General features: G+C 44.4%; 1 protein-coding gene across 8 annotated transcripts in view; it reads left to right on the top strand.

Moving 5' to 3' along the window:
- The first annotated feature begins 1,503 nt into the window (after positions 1 to 1,503).
- The window catches only part of SPECC1L (sperm antigen with calponin homology and coiled-coil domains 1 like), a 135,698-nt gene continuing 111,578 nt past the window's right edge, over positions 1,504 to 25,623 (top strand). For 2 of the 8 annotated variants that reach the window (XR_011505501.1, XM_044775374.2), the window contains exon 1: positions 1,504 to 1,669. The gene's annotated coding sequence lies outside the window, so the exon portion shown is untranslated. Of the gene's footprint in view, positions 1,670 to 19,838; positions 19,904 to 25,623 lie in introns of all 8 variants that reach the window. The other 6 variants (XM_070516585.1, XM_044775370.2, XM_070516584.1 and 3 more) reach the window with 5 other exon arrangements.

Raw genomic sequence — 25,623 nt, 5'->3', positions numbered from 1 at the left:
CCCTTCCTGTATGATCCCACTTAATCCCCACAACCCATAACAGCACCCATTTTGTAGATGAAAACACTGACAGACAGCTAGTAAGTGATGGAGCTCGGATTTGAGTCCAGGCTGTCTGTTTACGAGGACCATGACCTTAGTCCTATGCTAGTGCTGAACGATTATCTCTACAGCATTAAAACACCATGGCTATTCTGGTTTTAAAAAGAAAGATCCAGATCATTATGGATAGTAGAGTACCAATTGTGTAAAAAAGAAGCAAAAGTACATATCTGTTTATTTTGGATATTTGTTTTTATTCATAAAATCTTTGGAAAGATATCAAGAAACTGAACACATTTAGTTGCATCCACTTCGGAGCCACCGCTTCGGAGATGCTGTTGAGATGGTGCTTTCTGAATTCTGAGATATGTAAACGTTTTAGAAATGTATTCAGAAACAAAAAACCAAATAAGATTAAAATAAGAACCACGAGGGAATTAAATGAACAACTTCACACCAATGATTATGAAAATATCAACAAAACATACACTTTCCTGCAAACATATAACAGTAAACAATAGGACGAAATAGAAATTCCATCTAGACTTAGAACCATTAAAGAAATGAAACGCTTAGTTTTTAAATCTGCATCCCAACTCAAAAAATCTCACAACAAACAAAACCAAAGAAAAACACCAGGCCCGGATGATTTTATAGGTAAGTTCAGCAAACATGGAAAAGAACAAAAATCCTTATACATAATCTCCCAGATAAAGAAGAAACGGAAGTCTTAACTCATTGTGAATTTATTAGAGCTTAATTTCAAACCAGACATGGACAGTATGAGAAAGCAAAGTACAGGCCAATGTCACTTACGAACATATATGCAAAAATGCCATATAAAATACTAGCAAATACGCCAGCAATGTATTAAAAATATACCAAGCTGTCTTTTTCCTAGGAAATGAAGATGATGTAATAAAAATCTATAAACGTAGTTCAAACTATCAAAGGAAAAAGCCCGTTTGATAATTGTGACCTGATAGAACTTCCTTAACTCGATAAAGGATACTTGGCCTCATTTTTGGTTGCTCTCTTGTTTACTGTCTGTGCTCCCTGCTGCACTGGGAGAGCCAGGAGCGCAGGGGGTGGGTTTTTCTCACCACTGTCTAGCTCATGCCCAGCACCGTCCTTTCCTTGGCACACTGTAAATAATGCTGCATGAATGGTGGACCTTTGGGCTCAGGAAAGCCTTTGGGACTAGGGTGCCCTAGGCGCATCATCCCCCACAGCCAGCAGGATCCACAGCCAGGAGCGCCAACACAAAGCCTGACGCGTGCGCACTGGCTGCCTGGGCCCTTTGTGACCGGCCGGTAGGTAGAGCGCCTGCGCGAGCCAGAGCCCGGAGGCACACGAGGGAGTGGGCGGGGCGGTAGGCGTCTGCGCGGTGGCGGGATGTAGGCGGGGCCTGCACGGCGCCGGCGCAGGCGGCGGCGGCCGTGCGGGGCGGGGAAGGGGCGGGCCGGGGGCGGGGGCCACGATGGAGGCGGGGCGGGCCGGGCGAACGGCGCCGCGGGGTTGGCTGTTGCCCTGAGGCTGGACTCAACGGATTCGGGCCGCGCCACCGGGTGAGCTCGCCTCCCGGCCCCAACCCGGAGCCAGCGAGCGAGCGAGGCGGCGCCGCGCGGTAAGAGCCGGGGTTTGGTCCTCTCAGCGGGCGCCCGCGGGCCGGTCTCTCTCCTCAGCGCCGCCCGCGCGGCCAGGCCCAGGCGGCCCCGCAGACCCCGGCGGGCCCGCGCCTGCGCCGTCCCCCTCCCGGGCCCCCAGCCCGTCCCGCGCCTGCGCCGTCCCTTTCCCGTGCTCCCGGGCCGACCGCCGACCCCCGGCCGTCGGGCCGACGCTGGCTGGTGTTCGGGCCCGGTTGGTTGCGGGCCCCCCGCTCGCCGGTCCCCTCCGAGCCGAGGGGCCGTGTGCGACCCTCGCGCTTTGCTTTGCCCGCGCTCCAGGAGAGGCCGGGCCGACGCCCCATAGCCCTGGTCCCCTGCCCCCGGCGAGGACAGCGCTGCTGCGGGGCTTCGAGGACGCGGCTCCAGGAGCAGGACCGCGGGTGGCGGACCCCCGGCCCCTGTGGGCTCTACTTCTGCCCGGGCCGCGCACCCATCCCCGTCCCGCCCCGCTTCGAGGTCGGCCCCAAGCAGGCGGAATGTCCTTCTTTCTTGAGACCTTGTGAATTGCATCACGTTGGGAATGAATGATCCGGTGTTTTGTTGAGGAAAATTTTCATTTCCCGCAGTCTGGTAGTTGTATGGCTTAAGTGGTTAAGTTGAAGACATCATAGTTCATTCTTGGGCAGCTCCCCTGGAAATGAAAAGAAATCAGTTTCCACGTAGTTTCAGCCTATTTATAAGACCAAGTAAGAATTCCTTGACCATTCAAATGCAGAGAACCTTGATTTGTTGATGCCTTTGATAATTTGCTGGCAAGTACGGGAGGGCCCAGGAAAAATTCCCATAAATTCGCCGCCGGTATCGATTCCGGGGAAAGGTGTGTTGTAAAAAGAGCGTCTCAAACCACTGATAATGTTTCCCGAGTTACAACAGACTTAAGAAACTAAAAAATGTTGCGGAGCCCAACAGCGTTTGCTGTCACCCAGGAGGATGCATCTTGAGATGAAATCAGAGCTGTGGGCTTGGTCGATATCAGGAGACGGCAGCATAATACATCTAGGTTTTAAAATAGCCACAGCAGTACAAAGGGCGTATGGTGTGAGGAGAAGTAGGGTATTGATCTGGGTAAAATGTTTTCTATAAAGAAATAGCTGATCCAGTAATTTTGTTCTCTTTTAAATGTCTCCTTTGTCTCTTTGATTTAGCGTACACCAAGCCGAGTCTTTAAAGACTCAGCAACTTCAGGGAGCTGGAGAATGCTTCTTGGTGGCCTGTGTGTACTCTAGATGTGTAGGGATTTTCTTGATGTTGATTTTTAGTAAGAAAGTGAATATTGTGCCATAGAAAAGCTTTATCACTGTGCGCCTTGGTAACAGGCCAAACACCTGAGTGTCAAGTACAGTGTCATAGTGAGCGGAAAGTAGTTATAGTAGTTGTGGTTCAGGTGAAGTTTATATCAAAGTTGTATTTTAAACTTGAACTTTTAGGATGTGTATCTGCAATGGGTCATCTTGAGATGCATTTCTCTGTAGCAGAGGTTCTCTTTGTAACTGACTAGACACAGTACATCATATTTCAGATGACTCGGGCGATAGTGTTGCTTCGACTCAAAATTACTATCAGGGTTGGGTTTTCATAATACCTAAGACTTGCAGTATAACCATATACATATTTAAATCACGTGGCTAAGTGGTACATAGTATTACACAACTGTCCAGCTCAGTAGAGGAACGGTGACACAGTGTCAGTAGGCTAGAGAAATTCTCTTGGCTTTATGGCTTTGGCAAGTCAGTTTTCCTTTCTGGACCTTCATTTTCCCATTTGTAAAATGAGGGAGTGGGGTGAGGAGATGGACAAAGGAGCTTGAGTTTTAACGTTTAATGGATTCTTGCCTACAGAGGCCTCTTCAGCCCTGGGTAGAACTGGGTGTTCTCACCAGTTCCATGATATTGTTTGTGGTCCCTCCTCAAAGATGGGGAGCGGGGGCATCATAAAGTTGGTGAAAACAAATCTTGGAGACTCTTGGTCAGGCCCCCGAAATGGAGCGTTGAGTGGGCCTTAGCGTATTGAGAAAAACAAGGACAATGTGGGGAGTTTTTCATAAAACTAAATTTATTCAGTTAAAGGACTGTCCTTTCCAGGAAAAGTGTCTTTTTCTTGGTGTGTTGATAGTAAATAGTGATATTTGATGTTGATAGTGAATGGTGATATTTGATGATAGTAAATGGTGGTATTTGATGATGATAGTAAATGGTGGTATTTGGTGATTGTAAATTGCAAATTTTGCAAGGTTGGTTATCTTATTTTTTTAAAGATTGGCACCTGAGCTAACATCTGTTGCCAATCTTTTTTTTCTTCTTCTTCCCCCCAGAGCCCCCAAGTACATAGTTGTATATTTTAGTTGTAGGTCCTTCTAGTTCTAATGTGTGGGATGTCATCTCAGCATGGCTTGATGAACCGTGCCAAACTCTGGGCTGCCGAAGCGAAGTGTGCAACCTTAACCACTTGGCCACAGGGCCGGCCCCCAAGGTTGGTTATCTTATCACAATAAGGTATTTTTAGAAGTAAAGAGAGCCTAGAATCAATTAGTCTTTTTTTTCCGATTACTTTATTGAAGTCATAATTAGAATCTCTTGTTTTGTTGTTGTTGTCCGGGAGTTTAGGAAAAAGTTCCTGGGACTTTTGCTTTTAAGAAGATTAAAATAGAGATTTTTTTTAAAAAATAGCAAGTCTGATACTTTGTGGTCATTTGTCAAAATCCACAGGCACTTGAGAAAGCTCTGTTAAATTTGCTTGGTGTTAAAAATGTTCCTGTTCTGATCATCCTTTCCTACTGGATAGAAAATGTCAGGATTTTTTTTTGTATGTGCTTGTGCCAACAAAATAAGCCTAGGCAGGGGAATTCCTCCTGGTGGTTGGAACTGTTAGTACTGAATAGACTGGCTGTGGAGGTAAAGAACCCCCGTGGGGTTCTCTGTCAGTTCAGAAATCATTTCATACTGTGGCCTGAGTCATGAGCATCAAGAAATTAGGCTCACAGATTTTATTTCAGATATGCTGAGGGCGAGAAGTGGCTGTGGTCTGTTCTGAAGTGAACAGATGATCTTTGTGTCTGTGAAGTCTTTGAAATTCATCCTGCTCTGCTGATAGCAGATAAGATTTAGAGTTATTGTAGATCCTTTTTTTTTTTTGTACTCACAAAACTACAATATATCAAAATCTGTCAAACATGCGTTTTATGTCTTTTGAGTTAAAATTAATAATGCGATCTCTTAATTCTTCATAACACTCATTTCAGCATTCAGAGGACTAACTGCTCTCAGCTACCTCTGACTTCTGTTTTCAAAAGATAATTTGGTAACCCCATGAAGAAAACTTGTCCATGAGAGAGGGAAGAGAGTGTAGATCTGTTAACAATGTTTTTCCTGACCTTTTCCCACCTCTTTGCTGTAGTTCTTTTCTTTATTTTTTGGTTAAATCCAGAGGTTTGCTCCTGCCTCTGTCTTTTCAAAATGTTAATCTGTTCATGGTCACCAGCTCCCCCAACCCCCCACAATTTAAAATCCTTCGACGACTTCCACTGTCTTCCTAATCAGATCTACTGGTCCCTAGCTTGGTATCAAGGACCCTGCATCCCTGGGCTCTGGCCTCTACTCTCCTCTTTCTATGTGCTTCATTGAGCTTTGCTGAACAACCTGTGGTTCCTTGAACTCTCTCTGCGCTCTCCCTGTCTCCCTCTGCTGGAATGTTCTTCTCTCACTTCGTCCAGTTATCACCTTCAAAACTCAGCTCAGGGTTATCCTGTCTCCTGTGGACTTGTCCAGCACCCTGTCCAGTTAGGGTTTGGCACGCTGTGTTTTTGTCTGCTCCCCCTACTACCTGGTGACACCACAGTGCATGGCAGAGTGTGCGGCTTGATGGAAAGTTGTTGCATCTGTGAGGTGCGTTAATGTGCTAGGCACGTCAGCGCCACTGAGGCAGTGTGTCACTTAGTCCCTGCCTTTACGGAGCTTTCCACCCCAGGTGCACTTGACCTCGCCAGCCGTGTGACACCTCCTAGTCATGCACACCAACTTGCAAAGTCCATTCAGTTGTATCTTAGTGTCTAATTCAAATCTTATTTCTTGAAGGAGGAGACTCTAATGTCTGTTTTATCATCCAGAAACCAGGGGGCATCGTCTCTGTTCCTCCCTCTGGAAGGAATATGCATTCAGTGCATATTGCTTCCCTTTTTCCCCTTGCGTACCTTCCACCTTGGGTATTTTTTTCCTTTTTATTTGATGTGTTTGGACAGTAAAGGTTTAAGAGATTAAGATATTAAATGTCAAGTTTGTCTATTGTGCATATAGCCTAGGGAAAACAGAAAAGTTAAAGGGGAAAAATGCTTTGTCTCTTTAAAAAAAAAAATAAAGCCCTATGTTACACTTCTTTTTTTTTTTTTTTTTTTTAGGATTTTATTTTCCTTTTTGTCCCAAAGCCCCCCAGTACATAGTTGTGTATTTTTAGTTGTGGGTCGTTCCAGTTGTGGCATGTGGGATGCTGCCTCAGCATGGCTTGATGAATGGTGCCATGTCCGCGCCCAGGATTTGAACTGGCGAAACCCTGGGCCGCCGAAGCAGAGTGCGCGAACTTAACCACTCGGCCACGGGGCTGGCCCCTGTACACTTCTTTTTAAAAGAACTGTGCTTATATAAAAGGAGAAAAAAAGAACCTGGTTAACTTAGGAAAGAGGCATGCACAGAAACTGGCAGCAGTGTTAAGGTTTGTTAAGAAATATCTGTTAAAAATTAAAGTTGTTCTTTTCTTCCTCTTTCCCTTCTCAAGTTCTTGGGAAAGATCCCGACTCAGCCGTTTTCAGTGGCGCCTCTTCCATTGGGAATTCCCAAGGCCGTCTGTCGGGGCTGTTTTTTCCCCAGAACAGTCACAGTGAACACTTTCTCCAAAGAGATGCCTGTTTTCTCCCACTTAGGAGACACCACCATCCTGAATAGCACTCCCTTCTTTTCCTGGAAGCGTCTCCTTGTTATGGATTGGTTCTACCCCGCCAGGCGCAGGAATTCTTGAGCAGGAGCTAGTGAATTTTCTTCTTGCATACTTTTTTTTTTAACTTTGGCGGGTTTGGGCCAGTCTTAAATCTTCTGTCCCGTGTTCTCGTTCTTCTCCCTTTCTGGCCATCTGCATTTTCTGCAAACTCCATTGAATCATTACAGTTACTCAGCTTTGCTTCCTTTCCCCCTTTATGAATTACCTGCTGGATTTTTAATCCTAGTGCCCTCATTTTTATTCTTTACACTCACCTCATTCACACTTACTCACCCTTGCTCAATCCGCCACTGAAGGCCTCCAGCCTTGGGGTTGTTTAGTTTTTGTTTAGCTCCTCCTTCTTGCCTCAACCCTTGTCTCCCTCTCCCCTCCATTCTCTATTACCAGGATTGTCAACCTTTCATACCATTCTTCATCATTTATGTATTCATTTGCGAACATGTATAGTTTTTTTTTTAAATAACAGCTTTATTAGATATAGTTCAAATACTATAAAGTTCACTCTTTTTGAAGTGTACGCTTAAGTGGTTTTTAGTGTATTCACGAAGTTATGCATTGGTCCATTGTCTGATTCCCGAACACTTCATTACCTTAGAAAGAAAGCTGATACCCGTTACTCCCCATTCTCCGCTCCCCTAGCCCCTGACAATCACTAGTCTACTTTCTGTCTCTGAATTTGCCTGTTCTGGATATTTCATGTAAATGGAATCATGCAGTTTGTGGCCTTGTGTCTGGCTTCTTTCATTTAGCATAATGTTTTCAAAGATTATGTTGTAGCATTTATTAGTACTTCATTCCTTTTATGGCCAAATATAGTCCATACTTTATTCATCAGTTGATTGACATTTGTTTTTTTTTTCCTCCCCATTTTTTGTCTGCTAGGAATAATGCTATAAACATTCATGTACACGTTTTTGTGTGGACACTTGTTTTCAGTTCTCTTAGGTGTGTACCTAAGAGTGGAATCAATGGGTCATACGGTAGCCACGTTAAACTTTTTGAGGAACCACAAAACTGTTTTCCAAAGTGGCTGCAGCGTTTTAGATTCCCACCAGCAGCGTATGAGGGTTCCAGGGCCTCCACTTCCTCATCAATGTATGGGTTTTTGGGATATACTTTTTAAAAAATGGGATGTTTTTGCTGTTTGTTTTCTTCTCTTAATACTTCTGGAAATTCCATTAAATCAGCTGGTATCACTCTGACTCATTATGATGAATGGCTTCATAGTAATATTCCATAGTATAAATATACCATTTATTAATTCAGTTCAGCAGATGTTAAGTGGCTGTCATGTGCTAACTACTGTTCTAGGCTCTGGGGCAACAGCATTGAACAAAGCCAGCAAAAGCCCCGCAGAAAGTAAAGAAGTAACACAGCATGGAGTTTTACCAGCGCAGTCTGGGTCTGTGGCAGCTTTCTGAGTAAGGTGTGATGCAGGCTCGGCGAGCCGAGGAGTTGAAAGAAAGATTTCTTGGACTCTCAAGGTCTGGCAGTAGTGCTCTTTTATTCAGAGAATAACGTGGTGACAGGGCCCATGGGCAGTAAGAGCTGCAGGCATGGGGACAGGGCCCATGGGCAGTAAGAGCTGCAGTGAGTTGAGGGTTAGAGCTAAATTTATAAGGCATAGGTATGTGAGTTATTTCTCCACAAGACAAAGGAAAGATCATGAAAAAAATGGTTAAAATGGTAGCAGTGTAGGTAGGGTCTGGTTATCTGGTGGTCCTATAACTTTAGATAAGAGATCAGCTCAGATCAGATCAGGACGTGCTCCTCCCCACCCCAGGATGATATAGATCAGTATGTAGGGCAGGACACCTTGGGCTTCTCTCCCTGGGGCAGCCTTGATCCTCATCAGTGTATATGAAGTATCAAAGGCTAGATTATCCCAAGTGTTGTTACGTGTTACTGTAAGGCAGTATTAGTATTAACCACCTTGCAAAAAAAGATTAAAAATGTTAAAATTACCTTGCAGGTGAAAGTGGAAACATTTTCATAAAATAAAGAATAGGAAAAAACCCACAACTGGTTAATATGAATATGAATTTTTCTGAGCGATAAACTGATGGCCTGAAAAATGAGTGTGTAAGTCCTTCGTAGCAAAGTTTACACATTTATAAATTGTATCCAAATCCTCTTACTCTGGGGATAAGTAATGGACACCCTTCACCAAAAGCCAGGTAAGGTGTATGTGTTGGAAGTTTCTGATGGTTGCAGCCGAGAGGACTTTTGGGGGACGTGGCAAAACTTTCAGGCCCATTCAGGAGTCTTGTTTTGTTCCTGAACTTTTATGTATTTATTATATGGCCCTATGAATTATTGAGATTGTCCTTACACTACAGCCTACTTTAAATTATTCATGTGGATGCTTTGGGAGAATAATCTGGGTCATCTAGAGTGGTTAGGCCTGGAGGCAAAAATGATGTCCTCCCACAAGGGCGGATTTATATTGATATGCAGCCTGCTTGGGCCTGTGCTAACCTCTTTGTTGGCCCTAGAAGTAATGCAGTTAAAATAAACATTTCTCCTCTGATTTTTTTTCTGATATTTGATTTTGAAATAAAGTTAGAAACTCACACTTTAGGGGGCCGGCCCCGTGGCGGAGTGGTTGGGTTCACACGCTCTGCTTCAGTGGCCCGGGGTTTCTCCGGTTCCGGATCCTGGGCATGGACATGGCACTGCTTGTCGGGCCTTGGCTGGGGTGGCGTCCCACAGGCTACAACTAGAAGGACCCGCAACTAAAAATATACAACTATGTACTGGGGGGCTTTAGGAGAAGAAGAAAAAATAAAATCTTAAAAAAAAAAAGCACACTTTAGACGCACATTTACTCAGCCTTCCTGTTACCCATCCAAGTCAAAAGTTTGCTCAGCCAGACCCAGCTCAGTCATGATAGAATGCAAATCATTTGTGAAGAATCAGAATTTCACTTTAATGAATAAAATACTATTTTTTTTTAAAGATTTAAAAAAAAAATTTTTCCTTTTTCTCCCCAAAGCCCCCCTGGTACATAGTTGTATATTTTGTTTTAGTTGTGGGTCATTTGAGTTGAGCATGTGGAACGCCACATCAGCATGGCCCAATGAGCAGTGCCATGTCCACGCCCAGGATTCGAACCAGCAAAACCCTGGCCTGCTGAAGCAGAGCGTGCGAACCTAACCACTCGGCCACGGGGCCACCCCCTGAAATACTATTTTGCAAAAGAAGTTTCTTGGTATTTCAGTTAGTAACTTTCCTTGTTTTTAAATTAAAAAGAAATGCAACCTGCAAGTTTATGTTAAAGTAGTATTTTTGTAGGTCTAGTGTAGAATATAACTGTCAACCAGGATGCTATCTAGCTGTGCTAGGATTCTTATTTTTTTTTTGTGAGGAAGATTGATCCTGAGCTAACATCTCTGCCAGTGTTCTGCTATTTTGTATGTGGGATGCCACCACAGAGTGGCTTGACGAGCAATGTGTAGGTCTGTGCCCAGGATCCGAACCCGTGAACCCTGGCTCTGCTGAAGCGGCACATGTGAACTTAACCACTATGCCACTGGGCCGGCCCTGTACTGGGATTCTTAATCACCTCCTCTCCTGCCTCTGCCTCTGCCTCTCCTTCCCCTGCCACAGATATGCTTAGTTGGTTTGGGTTCCAAAAGTTTGTTTATAAAGTTAATTTAATTCATAAGGTTCATGAAGTTTATGTTAATAGTACTGTGGAATCTAATGAGCATCCACAGCAGCATAGTTGAAGTTGGAAAAGCCTACATTTTGGAGCTGGCCTGGTGGCGCAGCAGTTAAGTTCGCACGTTCTGCTTTGGCGGCACGGGGTTCGCGGGTTTGGATGCCAGGTGCTGACATGACACTGCTTGGCAAGCCATGCTGTGGTAGGCGTCCCACATATAAAGTAGAGGAAGATGGGCATGGATGTTAGCTCAGGGCCAGTCTTCTTCAGCAAAAAGAGGAGGATTGGCAGCAGATGTTAGCTCAGGGCTAATCTTCCTCAAAAAAAAAAAAGCCTACATTTCATGTGTACCTTTCCTTAAATGTGGTCCTCTCACAGCACATCTTGAGGCAGTTAGCACAACTGTTATTTTCCTTAATTTTATAAATAAGGCAAAGAGGTTAAGAATGCAGAGTTAACAGTGGCCAAGCTTGGATTTGAGCCCAGGTTTCTGACTAGAAGTCCTGTGTTCCTTTCATTGTAATATACTGCCTTTCATCTAGCATGCATTTGTTGTGTGGTTTAAGGAACTGCAGTGCTTTTTAGCCTGGAACACAGAAGTCTTAGGCAGGGCATTGTTTCTCTTGTAATTGAAATATTTGAAGAGCATTCACGTGGAAAGAGGGATGGATTTATTTTGTGTCGCTTTGGCAGGTGCTCTGGTAAATGGTAGTTACAGTTGCGCCGACCTTTGGTTCCACATATGAAAAACTGTGCAAGAATTGGAGGGGCTGCCCTCACAAGTTCCCACCTAGCAGCAGAGGCCTTGGGGGGGTCGTTGGAAGGTGGGTGGGGACGTAAGCGATGCCTGCCCTGTCTTGCCGAAGTCTGCTTCCCTCTTTCACTCTTCTTCGCCTCCTCCCTCTGCACCCTCTCTTAGAGCCTGAGTGCTTGGCTGGGCCTCCTCTTCTCGTTCCTAATTTCTGCCTCTTCTCCCTTAAGCCACTCAGAGGCAAGTTTTAAATATGGGACAGTCTCTTGATAATATTTAATGATAATTTTGTTTGGTTTATTTTTCTCACATTTGAAATGTATCCACATTCCTTCCATATTATTTTAAAGAAAGTGACAGGAAAGTATGAATTTGGAACTTATAATTTTTTCTAGTACTGTTCCTAAAGGGATTTATTTTAACTGGAAATAAAAATTGAAGAGTATACTGTGATGGTAGGCTGAGGCGAGGATTTATTACATTCAATTCTCTGCTGAAAGACCAATGCAGTATTTACTTTCTCACCCAAGGTGTATTATCCTCAGAGATAACCAACCAAGGTTCTTATCCTATTTCGTTCCTAGTTGCATGTGGTTGTGCAAAATATTGTATAGGAAAAGCTACATAGGTGCTGCATTTGCCTGGCCAAAGGAGCCATATACTTAATGCAAATGGGTGGTCATCAGTGGCAAGTTCTGTATTGATGTCAGAGAGTGACTTCTGAGAAAGGTCCATTAGAATTCGTATCATCGAACATCTTTTTTTTTTTTTAAAGATTGGCACCTGAGCTAACAACTGTTGCCAATCCTTTTTTTTTTTTCTGCCTTATCTCCCCAACCCCCCCACCCCCCTGTACATAGTTGTATATCCTAGTTGTGGGTCCTTCCAGTTGTGGCATGTGGGATGCCGCCTCAACGTGGCCTGACCAGCGGTGCCATGTCTGCGCCCAGGATCCAAACCCTGGGCCGCCGCAGCAGAGTGTGTGAACTTAACCGCTCGGCCACGGAGCCGGCCCCGCATCGAACATCTTTGAAAGTGAATTTTCAGAGAGTAGTGAGGTCAAGAAGAAAAAGACCCGTTATCTCTCAAACAGCTGATGAATTTTTGCACAGCAGTTACTAGTTTCTTTGTCTTTTGTCTACATACTTTTTTTTTTTTTAATTAATCCTTAGAAGCCAGGAGCTTAGATATTTGTTCAGTGGTCAAATCTCTGTGCCATGCTGTCAGAAGTGAGCTTGGGAGGTTTCAGATAATGGGGGTGGCTGAACTGAAAGAGAGGTTACCTCAGGGAGCAGGCAAGTGAGAAAGTAAGCTAGGAGAATTCTCCCCTCTTAAGTACAATATAATGCTTTTAAAAATAATTGGAGTTATGTTACTGTTGTTCAGAGCCTTTAGAAATGAACCATTGTGAGGAGCTGGCCCGGTGGCACAGCAGTTAAGTTTGCATGTTCTGCTTCGGCAGCCCCGGGTTCGCTGGTTTGAATCCTGGGTGTGGACATGGCACTGCTTGGCACACCATGCTGTGATAGGCGTCCCACATATAAAGTGGAGGAAGATCGGCATGGATGTTAGCTCAGGGCCAGTCTTTCTCAGCAAAAAGAGGAAGATTGGCAACACATGTTAGCTCAGGGCTGATCTTCCTCAAAAAAACAAAAAAGAACTATTGTGAATATCTGAGTGTGTAGCTGACTAAGGTTAGTGCAAGAAGTTCACATTTCAGCTGATGTCTAAGGATGCAGTGGTCCTCCCAGCCCCACTGGTATGCTCTCGGTCAGTGAGGAGGACCCAGCTACTTGTAAGGTAGCTCATTGGGGTAGGGACGTCTCTGGTTATTAGCTGCCCTGGAATCTGTCTCTTGATAACTTTCACATACTAGTCCTAGTCCTGCCTTCTGGATGTGTTCACATTTGAAGACAGCTGTTTTTACTTACTGAGTCAAAAGTCTCTCTTCTTTGAGTTGTTTCCAGAGCCCTCTGGACTGGAGACAGGCTGGTTATTGGAGTCTCTCCTTAAAGTCTTGTTTGTTTTGGAACTGCACACAGTAACCTGCAGGTCCTCTGAGGAGCACAGAGTGTGCTGGGACCCCTGTCTCCCAGATCAAGACAGTGTCAATGAAATGATTCCTTTCAGCCCAGGACTGTGTCAGTGTCCTTGGAGCGGCCCTCCTGCGCTGTGGGGACACAGTAACCTTATGCGCAGCCAAACCTCCTGCACTGCTTCCCAGAAGCAGGTCTTCTAGAGTCGGTCTTTCTCTGTCTTCCTCTTCCTGGGAACTTGTGCATAATAAGATCCAATCCTGACTTTTGACAGCACCCGTGACCTTCCAAAATATACCTCTTTTCAGATGCCACTTTGTTTTATTTTATTTATTTTATTTTTTGAAATTTAAAAATTTTTTTTGAGGAAGATTAGCCCTGAGCTAACTACTGCCAGTCCTCCCCTTTTTTGCTGAGGAAGCCTGACCCTGGGCTAACATCCGTGCCCATCTTCCTCTACTTTATATGTGGGACGCCTACCACAGCATTGCCTGCCAAGCAGTGCCATGTCCACACACGGGATCTGAACTGGCGAACCCCAGGCCACCGAAGCAGCACATACGCACTTAACTGCTGTGCCACCGGGCTGGTCCCATCAGTTGCCACTTTAAATTGGAGATGATTCTCACCAAAAAAAAAAAAAAAAAGATCAGTATGTCAGATGATGGATGTGTGAATTAACTAGGTGGTAGGAATTCTTTCACAGTGTATACGTATGTCAGTGACCACGATGTACTCTTTAAATATCTTACAGTTTTATTTGTCAGTTATATCTCAGTAAAGCTGAAAAGAAGTTGGAAATGAAAACATCATGTCTTCAAAAGGTCACGGTTTCCTATCTGGGACTGTAGTCACAGAGATACATTCTAGATTTCCAGATGGCATGCAAGGATCGTGGTGATCGCTGGGTTGAGGCCCAGCAGGTTTGCCACCTTATTTAGTATGCCAACTCGAGGAAGTGAGGACACCGGATGGGCTGAGGTGTTCCAGCGGAAGCTCTCCTTTGGCCCTCCTTCGTAGGCGGCTTTGGCACACCCCCGGTGAAGCGGTGACTGCCTCTTTACTTGCTAGTGTCTCCACGGCTTTCCATTAACTGCAGTTTTTGAGTCTCTGCGTTGTTGGAGTGACAGGGTTTCTTCTCTTTCTGTTCTGTTCTGCCCCTTATCAGCTTTTTCTTCCTAATTTCTTTTTGGAATTATGCTGTCTTGAGTTGGTATCTGGAGAGGCATTCTTTCACCTGTACTGGTGACATGTGATAAATGAGGACATTTTAGGCAGGGGGACTGACACATTGCTCAGATGGATTAGTTGAACAATTTTCTCGGTGCCCTATGTCATGTGCTGTATCCTTCCTAGCTGCTGGCCTGTCAGCCTGCTTTGAAAGGTTGGAAATGAATAGGGGGTCACCAGCTACCCCTTCTACACACAGGGACAGCGTCTCCAAGGCCTCAATTTCTTGGTAACAAGTAACGTTTTGCTTACCTGCTTCCACATAGGCTGCTGATGATGGTTAGGATTTGGAAAAGGGGAAAAAGAGGATTTGGGTTTTGATGAGTAGCTGGGGCTTGAGCAAAGGAGAGGCAGTAATGAGCATTCCTGAGGTGAGGGATTTGATCGTTGAGGAGGGGTTTTGTTGAGTAGATGTTGACACACTTTTTCTGTAAAGGGCCAGATAGTAAACATTTTAGACTTTGCAAGCCTTGTGATCTCTGTTGCAACTGGTCAGCTCTGTCATTGCAGCACAAAAGGAGCCACAGAAACACTGAATGAATGAATGTAACTGTGTTTCAATAAAATTTTCCTTGTGGACATTGAAATTTGAATTTTTAGGTTTTTTTATTTTTAGATTGGCACCTGAGCTAACAACTGTTGCCAATCTTTTTTTCCCCCCTGCTTTTTTCCTCCCCAAATACCCCCATTACATAGTTGCATATTTTTAGTTGTGGGTCCTTCTAGTTGTGGCATGCAGGATGCTGCCTCAGCATGGCCTGACGAGTGGTGCCATGTCCACACCAAGGATCTGCACCAGTGAAACCCCGGGCCACCAAAGTGGAGCGTGCAAACTTAACCACTCAGACACAGGGCTGGCCCCAAATTTTTAGTTTTTGATGTCGTGAAATATCCTTTCGATTTTTTCCCAACCATTTAAAAATGCAAAAATATTATTAGTTAGTGAACTATACAAAAACAAGTGATGGGCCGGATTTGGCCCATGGACTGTTTGCTGACCCCTGTTGTAGAGAAACAGGAAGCAGAGAGGACAAGTTACAGGGCCTGGGAAAGCAGGCCGGGGGGTAGATGGAAGGTGGGATGAAGAAGAAAACCATTTTTGTGATAAAATGAAAATTTTAAAGGACCGATAATTTGTGTTTATGTGTGTGTGTGAAAGCATCTCAGTCTTTATTAAAACAAAACAAAACAAAACAAAACACTTCTTCACTATGGAAAATTTCAAACATGTACAATGTAAAGAGTAATATAATGCATCACCAGTGGCGATGTAGTCATCATCTAGCTCCTACAATGACCAGTTCTAGGCCTTTTGCATTTCCATGTGAATTTTATAGTCAACTTGTTTTTTTTTTTCTGTTGCCAATCTTTCTCTTTTTTTTTCCCCCTCCCCAAAACCCCAGTACATAGTTGTATATTCTGGTTGTATGTCCTTCTAGTTCTTCTTTGTGAACTGCTGCCACAACATGGTTACTGACAGACGGGCGATGTGGTTACATGCCTGGGAACCAAACCTGGGCAGAGCGTGCCGAACTTTAACCACTAGGCCATCAGGGCTGGCTCCTGTCTTGTATTCTGAGATCTTGCTGTGCTCACTTATTCTAGTAGCTTTTTTTTTGAGGAAGATTATTCCTGAGCTAACTACTTGCCAATCCTCCTCTTTTTGCTGAGGAAGACTGGCCCTGAGCTAACATCCATGCCCATCTTCTCCTACTTTATATGTGGGACGCCTACCACAGCGTGGCTTGCCAAGTGGTGCCATGTCTGCACCTGGGATCCGAACTGGCGAACCCTGGACCGCCGAAGCGGTCAGTGGAGTGACTGAAGCAGGGCACAGGGAGTGAATGAGAAGAGAGAAGGATGGGCACTAGCGACAGTGGAAGGGAGGTGTACGTTTGTCGCAGACCGAATGAGGAGGGTCAAGGAAAGTGTTGTTGAATTAGACGCCAGCAGTCGCGGAAGCAGTGGTGGTTAGGATTGGGAGGCAGTGCCAACAGTGAAGTTTTGAGTTGCTTGAAAGAATCCCTGAAGCTTCTCCGCTTGTCTGGGGGTGGAAGCCCTGGGGGTTGTAACGGGAAGAGAGTGTCTTATAGTTCTTCTAGTACTGTGGGGAGAGAGAGAAGATGTGAGACGTTTAGGATAAAGGGAAATTTGCGTTTCTGGTTGTGGTGAGGAAGCCAGGAGACTAACCCTTACTGTATTCCTTTGTGCTGAGCGCTGTCCTCGTTAGTTTATTGGTTGATGTGGTTCTCGTAGCCGTCCTGTGTGGTTCTTCGTCTCTCCACTTACAGATGAGAAAACTGAAGTTTGGAAATGAGTGATATGCCCAGAGCCACATAACTAGTAAGTGGTGGAGCTAGCCTTTGAACCCATGTTCTACCCGAATAAACATTTCTTTTCACTAGATACGTGAACTCATGAGTATACGCCAGCAGGTATGCCAGGTGCTGTGGAAAGATCTGCCATCGGGTATCTGTGCTGTGTTTAGTGTTATGGCCTAGAGCAGTGCTGCTCGTCTCTTTTGTTAATCTAGTGATCTTGTGTTTTGAAGTCCTTAGAAGAGATGGCTGTTTTTTAAACTAAAGTAGTCAAATTACTCATTTATTCAGTAAGGCAGGTTAGACAGGCGGCATTCTCAGAGGTGTGTATCTGTGTGCAGGACTTTGGTAATGTTTCTGACGTGGAGGATAGTTTTGAGGGCTTAGATTGGAACACTCCCATCTGCTGAGTTGGGGTGAAGCTGCTGTGACGTGTGAATGCTAGTCTAGCGTTCTTAGCATCTGCTTCTGGGAACCTCTGACTGAAATTCAAAGTTTGCTAACAGTAATACTGTTCTGAAATTTTACTTTTTAAAAATTAGAACGAAGCATTAGAAACATTTATTTTACATGTTCTGTTTTCTTAATGCCTAATTGGTTATGTTATATTGAAATTCCGACATGTAATTGAGCTTTATTGCTTGAACTTGCAATACATTACTCATGCAGTAAAGACAAGCAGTCTGATCCTAAATGGTAACAGCAGAGTGAGTGTAATTGAAGTGTATGGTGTGTCTCAGCATTTTAACAAGGAAGCGTGGACCATGACATTTTGAACTCGGAAGAAAGTGCTTTGCATTGTTTTCCTCTTTTTCCCCCTTACATCCTCATCCTACCACTAATAAGTGAGTAGAAGTTCTACACTCAGTTACAGGTTATAGTTACAACTGTCTTAGAACAGTGGGCTTTAAACTGGGCAATTTAGGTGATTAACTTACCTGTCTAGAAAGAGTTTACTAGGATTTACTTCTGACATGCGTGTCCTTTTTAGTAGTGATTCGGGCTATTCACATCATAGATTTGATTTTGTCTTTTTTTGAGTGTTGGGTTCCATTCTCTATGTAATTTTTTTTTTTTTTGAGGAAGATTAGCCCTGAACTAATATCTGCTGCCAATCCTGCTGCCAATCCTCCTGTTTTTGGTGAGGAAAACTGGCCCTGAGCTAATGTCCGTGCCCATCTTCTTATACTTTATATGTGGGATGCCTTCCACAGCATGGTGTGCCAAGTGGTGCCATGTCCACACCCGGGATCCGAACCGGCGAACCCCGGGCCCCTGAAGCGGAACGTGCACCCTTAACTGCTGCGCCACCAGGCCGGCCCGTCTATGTAATTATTGAATGATATCTTTAAGGCACTTACCCTGCCTTGCCTCATATTTATGGCATTTGCATTCTAAGTGAGTCCAGTGGGAGAAGTCCACACACAACTGCCGTCTGAGGGTGTGTTGGTAAGTGCCAGAAGAGTTAGAGTTCAAGTGCTGAGGGCTTCACAAGGAGGGGGAGACCAGGGGTGATTGTGGGCGTTGGGGGCTGTAGGTCCTCTGAGCTGGGCTTTGAGGAGACTTGAAGTCTGTTTGTCCTTTGAGATTGGCTGGGAAGGAGGAGGCAGCTTTCAGTGAATGGATGCTGGAGTTGGGGGAATAGCACACCAGTTGGAGGGATCTGTGTGACCGCACAGGGAGGCAGTTCCCTCAAAGAGAAGCAGACCTGCTGCTCTAAACTTAGGCTGTTTGGAGGAGAGTGGTTTTGGAGATTTAGGTCAGGCTGTTCTGTGGAGGACTGACTGTCAAGCAGAGGGATTCAGGCTCAGTATTCTTGCTGGTTAGGGCACAAGACTTCTTCCCATCTTTTTTTCCTGGTTCACTGTGTGTATTATTCCTTGTGTTCTGTACCGGTGCCTTCGCTTTCCACGCTAGTTGCGGGTCGGTGTGCCAGGCCTAGGGTTGCCAGATAAAATACAGGACACCCAATTCCATTTGAATTTCACACAAACGGCAAACACGTTTCTACTCTAAGTATGCCCCAGATGTTCCCTGGTTAAATGCAGTGAGGTGATTGCGGTGGTAGAAGTGCCAGAGAGGAGGGGTAGGGCCTTCTAGAAGAGCCAGGGACTAAGGAAATGATATTTGAGCAGAATCTTGAGGCGACATGTGAGTAGTTACTTCTCAGGCCAGAAGATGGTAAGCTGTCCCTCAGGGACAGGGAGGAGCAGAAGTGTGGCTCTTTGAAGGAGGGTGGCTATGCCTGTGTGTACAACAGGAAACGAGGTGGGAGAGGTGGGTGGGAGCTGGGCTCTGGGGGGCTGGTGTTGGCCCTTGGGCGTTTGATCTGAGCAGGCAGCAAGGCAGTGCCCGGCAGGGGAGTGACAGGGTGGGCTCCGTGCTTGAGTGTGGAGGGGCGCTTGTGGGGCGGGAGCGTTGAAGGCAGGGAAGCGGCCGGAGGCTCTGGTAGTTGTCCAGCTGCACTTCCCTGACACAGAAAGAGGCTGCAGCGGGCCTGGCAGGGGTGCTGGGGCCAGAGGGAGGGCATGCTGTAAGCTGAAGACCTTTTACTTGCCAAGATGCATCTCCATCATTTTTAAATGTCTCTGAAGATAGAGTACCCCATAGACCCTCTGTAGTCTCACGCACAGGTCATCCTTTGAGATAAAGACAGCCCAGGCACTTACCAGGCTGTGGTGGAATGGCGTGGGATTTGGGGTCTGACTTACCCAGACCCCTCAGTAGGTTTTGTCAGCTGTGGAAGGCTCGGGTTATCCTTTATACAGTGGACCTGATAATCGCACCCACCTCCTCAGATGAAGGAGAAGCGAATGAAATGATGGGTGTGAAATCCCCAGCACGGCACACCACCTGGCGGATAGTGGGTCCTCAGGTTTAGTTCCCTGCTTTCCCTATTGCCAGTGAGGTTTCAGAGGGACTGGAGAGCAGTGGGTTTTGACCATCTGTTTGGGGTTGTCAGTCTGTGCCAGGCAGCTAGGGGACTGCAGAAGGACGTAGGGGTAAGCAGGGAGCCCCTGTGGGTCCCAGTTCATTCTGAGAGTTCAGAGGGAGCCCTTCTTTGAGCTGTGTCCTTTCCCAGGAAATGTGGATGGAAATCTAAGGGAGTAACAGGCTCTGTGACATAGCCTTTCCCTTCTCTTTCAGCCAATGCTGTTGAGTTGGCTTTCTGAACTCAAAAGAATGTCTACACAGATGAGACCCTGTTTATGGTATGGTACAGAAAGATGAACATCCCTCCTTCCCCCCAGGTGTAGACCAATCCCGTTATGCCCAGGTTCTCAGCCTTGGCACTATTGATATTTTGGGCTGTATGGTTCTTTGTTGTGGGGGCTGTCCTGTGTGTTGTATGATGTTTATCCATATCCCTGGCCTCTACTCACTTGATGCCAGTAACAGTTCCCCCCGAGTTGTGACAGTCAAAAATGTGTACAGATAGTGCCAAATGCCCCCTAAGGGGCATAATTGCCCACTTTTGAGACCGCTACTTTATACTCGGTAGACACGAGGGAAAAGTACTCCTTAGTATTTTTTACTGATTTTCTTTTTACCTAACCAGTGAAATGCATGTTGAAAAAAGATTTAGTTTTTATTAAACTGAATTTAAATTTTGATCTATTTTAACTTGTTTAGTTTAGAAAGACTTCCTGTGTGTCATTAGGAAAACAATTCTCAAATCTAAAATTTTAAGCTTATCTTTAAAGGATTTTTTTACATTATTACTTTTCGGCAATTAGTGAAATACAAAAAAAGTTTCATCTGGTATTTCAGATCAGTTTGTTATAAATGTACAAATATATCAAATTGATATTTTAAATTAAAAATATGGCTGACAGTTAATTTTATGAGTATGATATTGTGCAAGTTTGTAACTCCCTGCCAAAAATCTGAGCATAAAGTCATGGTTTGAAGGGGTCCTGAATAAACGTTTTCTTTCTGTAAATATTCAGAAACCTTGGCTGGGGAGGGAGTGGCCAGAGGAGACTCAAAATTTCTTGCATTCTGGGAGTTTGAATTTTGGGAAACAACTTGTTTTGGACTAAATCTGGAAAAATAATTTGTGTACTGTAGCCAAAAATTCTTTTAGGCTGTCCTCTTCCAGCCTTGTCACTTGTCTGGAATGTTAAGTATTGTCAGTAGTTTAACGGCCTTTCAGAAGCTTGTATTAAAAAGAGAGAAGATCTCCAGAAATGAATCTGAAGAGGTCTTGATATAAGATTAGGTTTTTTATTATTCTTTGGAAAACAGTAAGAAGGAGAAGATTTATGGTTCTAAGTTTGAAAAATCCAGGGAGCATCCAGTTGTTTCTAAGTCTTTCCTTGTGTTAAATCTTGTAGAATAATAGAAATCATAAATTAGTATGAGTGGGCTTTTCTGTGGCCAAAACAAGTGGAAATAGAGTTGTGCTTCTGAATTCTTGTGGCTGATAATTAACTCCTTTTTTCTAGCATCCTGTCTATTAGTAATTGTGATTTGGTGGAAAGAGCTCAGACTTTGGGCAAGCTGCTGACCTCTGTAACCTCGGTCCTTCCTCCTTCCCAGCCACGTGGGGCGATGATGAGAATCAAATGTGCTGGCCGAGTGCGGGCCGCAGCGGGCCTTCCACAGCGGCCGGCTGGCAGTCTCCAGGCAGCTTGCTCTGGTATTTAAACAACAATAGTAACGTCAACAAACAAAGTGTCTCAACCTCCTCATTACTCTCTGACTCTCTTCACAAAGTCAAATTTTTAAAAAGTTTATTATCCTTCGTCTCCTACTCAACTTTTTCTCCCATTCCACTGCAGTCTGACTTTGTGCCTGTCCTTCCCCTCGGAGCTGTGCTGGCCCTGCTCACCATCACCTCCTTATGGCCAACTTCAGTCAGTGCGGCCTTTCTCCTGGTGATTCACCTCCAGGCTCCCTTCACAGACTGTTGCCAGACAGAAGGGAGGTAGCTGTGAGAGGAAGGGGGTGGAAATTGGAGAGGAGCTGCTTTTCTCTTCTTCTGTGACCATGAGAAGGTTTAAGGGGGGTGCCCACCTGGGCTAAGGAGAGGACACTGGGTTGAAAGTTCCTTCCTCCACGGGCCAGGAGGTGGAAGTGAAGGACTTGTAGATCTAAATGCCATGTTTCCTCAGCAAGTCATAATGTGCATCATTGATTTCTGGAAACAGGTAGAACTACCATATTAAATGTGCACATTAGTTGATAATCCACCTTAATTTTATAAAATGTCTTAAAAATCAGAAAATATCATTTATAATAAAAGTAAGCATTTTAAAATTGTCAGTAAGCATTAAAATTGTCAGTAAGCTCCTTAGTAAGCATTGAAGCATTCTGAGCAGTAATCGACTTCTGTCTGTGGATCCAGACTAAACAGAGAATCACATGCCCGAAAGCCTCTCACTGTGGCTTCTCTCTCCTTCCTGTCTCTGTTTCATGCACCTTGAGTACACACCCGCTTGCACGTGTGCAGGTTTTTGCCATGACAAGGCTGAGGCTTTTCCTCTGAGTAAGCCTTGACATTTTCGGTGGAGTATCAGTCCAAGTCTGTTTTTAAAAGGTATACATTTAAATGCACTTTTCTTATTGTGTGTTATAATTCACAATAAGAAAGGTTAAAAACATGAATATGTTGAAGAATTCAGTATAGGTTCAGTCTATTGCATTATGATTTATTTAATTAAGCATTTCTTATGGAATTTCTTTTGAAAGTTTGGTTTTTGTAGTACACATGCTTTTGTCAGTTTGGTTGTTGGTTTCAGTTCATTTGGCAACATTTACTTGCTGACTGCAGTGTGGCTAGTGTGCTAAATTTCAGTTTTCCCTTGTCTTCGTGATTCCTTCTCAGTGTTTTAAGTCTGTTCTTAAGTACAATTTTAATATCCTGACATTTCAAATACGGAGTCTGTTGAAATAAGAGAGAGAAATGTACTTAGATTGCTTGGGTCGAAACCCTTTTTGGATTTTTAGTGGGATACTGATAGGCATAAAAAATCATAACTAATAAACAATTTCCTTTTTAAAAAAAGTTTTGATTCCTGATTGTGAGGGTACAAATCCTGAAATGCATTTCTTGAATTTCTGAAAGAAAGATCCTAATCCACTCTCCTTGCCTTTTTATAAGCAAGGCTCACAGCATGATGTGCTCAAGGTCATGCAGACGTGTCGGGCCTCCAGCCACAATCCAGGCCCTTGCTTATTGTTCCAGTGAACTCCCTACCCTGTATTTTCAAGATTTACTCGTATATAATTTTCAGTGGGAAAGAATCAGAAGCAAGTGTTGTTTGTTGACATCTGCGCACCATAGTATGTAATTTATTGTAAGTAATAAGTAGAAATCTGTAGTCATTCCTTATAAAGGGTTTCTCTTACAAAGTGTCTTTTGAGTTGCTGCTTTTATTTTAATAAGGCATTAGTCATACTTGGGGCACGCAGTGTGTTTTCTGTAAATTATGATAGCTTACATTTATCCCATCCTTACTGTGGGCTGCCACCCTGCTAAGCATTTCAGGTTCATTATTTCATTGAATCCTCTCAACATCCTTGTAAGGTCAGTAGTAGTATTACCAGCCCATTTTGTGTGTGAGGAAACTGAGATTTCAGGGAGGTTAAGTAACTTGCCCACGGATACAGATTTGGATACAGGTTTGATCGGACATGGTGGGGCAGTCTCCTGGTTGCTGGCTTTTTAAATAAGCACAGTGGATTTAAAAAATCAATTAAATAACTATTACATTTAAATAGTTTTAAATAGCAATACATTTTGTATAACAGAGGGAAAAAATGGTTCTAATTGGAGGTGAATAGGAGAAGTTCAAAGGAAAAAGTTGTGGCAGGATCAAGATCCTGGTGTTAACACCAGGAGGTGATAACAGGAGGGAGGGGTTGGGGTCTGCCCCTGTAGTGGCCACCAAGGTTCTTGTCCCATGCTGTATCAGGGCGGGAGATGCTGCTCAGTGAGGGATGCCTTCAGAGCTCCATTGTGGTTTCCAGGCCGATCTGTGTTCTCCTTGACTCAGGGCGGATCCTTCTAGATGTAGTATAATGACAGTTAAGATGAATTCCTAAGGTCTCTTGGGCGTTATTTCTGAAACCCGATTGCCGCGTTTTTCCTAGGTGGATGGTTGGGGAGGGTGGAGTTTCTGAATCACTGGAATGAATCGCCATCCCTCATCTTGGGTTGTTGAACCATTCTTCTGACCTTTGGGCCCTGGTGAAATAACTTCTGGAATGAGTAGGTCAGGATTTTTGTTCTTTTTCTTGTTCTGTACATGTTATTTTGTACAAGAACTCTGTAAGTTAGGTTTTGTCAACTCCTCTTTGTAGGAGAGGAGACAGAGATACAAAGGTATAAGGTGATGAAGTGATGTGAGTGATTTGCCCGTGGTCACACAGTTCCTATGGCAAGGCTGGACCTGGAACCGGCTGTCCTGCCCTTCAGTTCAGCACTCCGCTACTGTTTGCCAGGCCCAGAGGGAGGGTCTAGTGGTACATCACAGACCCTTCTTTCGCTTTGTCTTATATACTTAATATTGCTATCAGGTACGTGAGTTATGTTAAATTAGAAGGTTTTTGAAGCCAGAAGGTACCTTCGAGATTCCTTAGAATCCAACCTCCTTTTTTGTAGATGAGGATCCTGAGTGGACAAATGACCTAGGTTGAAGAGAGTGTTTGTTAGAGGGAGAACTGATGGGTTTCAAGTCAAAGTCAGAATTTAAAAATATCCCAGAGGCTGGGACCTTGAGCTGAATCTGACCAAAGGAAAATTTTAACAGATACGGATGTAAATTTTTTTCAGAATTTAAATTGCACAGCTATGAAAAGGAGAAAAGTGGAATGTTTACGGTACAATTTCTTCAACATTTCTGTGGTGTTTGAAAATTTTCGTAATGTTAGGGGCAAACAGAGAAAGGCAGCTTAGCAGCAGTTTGTGTAAAAAAACTTGCAAGTATTAGGTAAGTGTGAACTCAGTATGATGAGTTTCTGGTAGCCCCTAGAAAAGCAGCGTTTTTTCTTAGATTAATTTAGAGTAGCTCAATGTCTGGATAGAGAGAAGTAATAGTAAGGCTGAACTGTGTGCTTGCCACACCAGATCTGTCTAGTACCTCTGCCTAGTTCCGAGGGGCCACACACCATGATGCTGATGGACAGGGATGGTGTCGCGTCTGGAGGAGTGGCTGGGGCGTTGTGGGGCTGACGTGGGAGAAGGCAGACTTACAGGAGCGCCATCGTGGTTTCAGATCTGGGAGACCTGCGGGCTGAGAGTGGTACTTTGTTCTGAGTGTATGCTGCGGTTCCGATGTGCTCGTCCCTGATCCCCCGTTCTCTGCCCCTGCACTCCCTCCTCCACAGCAGCACCAGCTTCATTTTTAGGAACTGCGAGTCTGATTTAGGGCTGCACTGCCTTTATCCAGTCTGTGGTTTGCTGTCCAGTCTCAGACGAAAGCCAGGGCTTGACTGGCCTGCTAGGCCCTTCCCCTGCCGTCCCCCCACAATCCCCATTTTGACGTTTCCCTATTCTCACTGGACCCAAGTCCTTGGAGGTCTTCAGGTGAGCCCATGATTTCTCACACCTCTGTGAGGTGTACCTCCCACCCTGTTTCCTACAGGCAGAACGGGGGACTAGATCTTTCTACTCCCACTGTACTTGTACATATACTTACCTTGTTTTTCAGTAGAATTTATAAAGGATGGGGACTTTTTCACTATTCATTTATGTATCTTGTTTCTTCCACTAGACTGTGAGCTCCTTGAACGATATTTTTGTCTTAAACGTTTTTATTTGTCTGTGTATTTATGCCTTGCTGACTAGCTTCCCAGAGAATTCTCGTTTGGCTTGCTATGGCACAAAATAAGTGTTCAGTGAATGTTGAGTAAATAATGATTTGCTTCATAACTTTTTAGTACTCAGTATCCTCCAACAGTAGATGCTTCTAACTAGAAGGTTCTT

The sequence above is a fragment of the Equus asinus genome, chromosome 8, assembly GCF_041296235.1.
Source record: "Equus asinus isolate D_3611 breed Donkey chromosome 8, EquAss-T2T_v2, whole genome shotgun sequence".
Lineage (NCBI taxonomy): Eukaryota > Metazoa > Chordata > Mammalia > Perissodactyla > Equidae > Equus > Equus asinus.
Note: the sequence above shows the minus strand (reverse complement) of the source record. Positions and strands in the feature narration are given on the sequence as shown.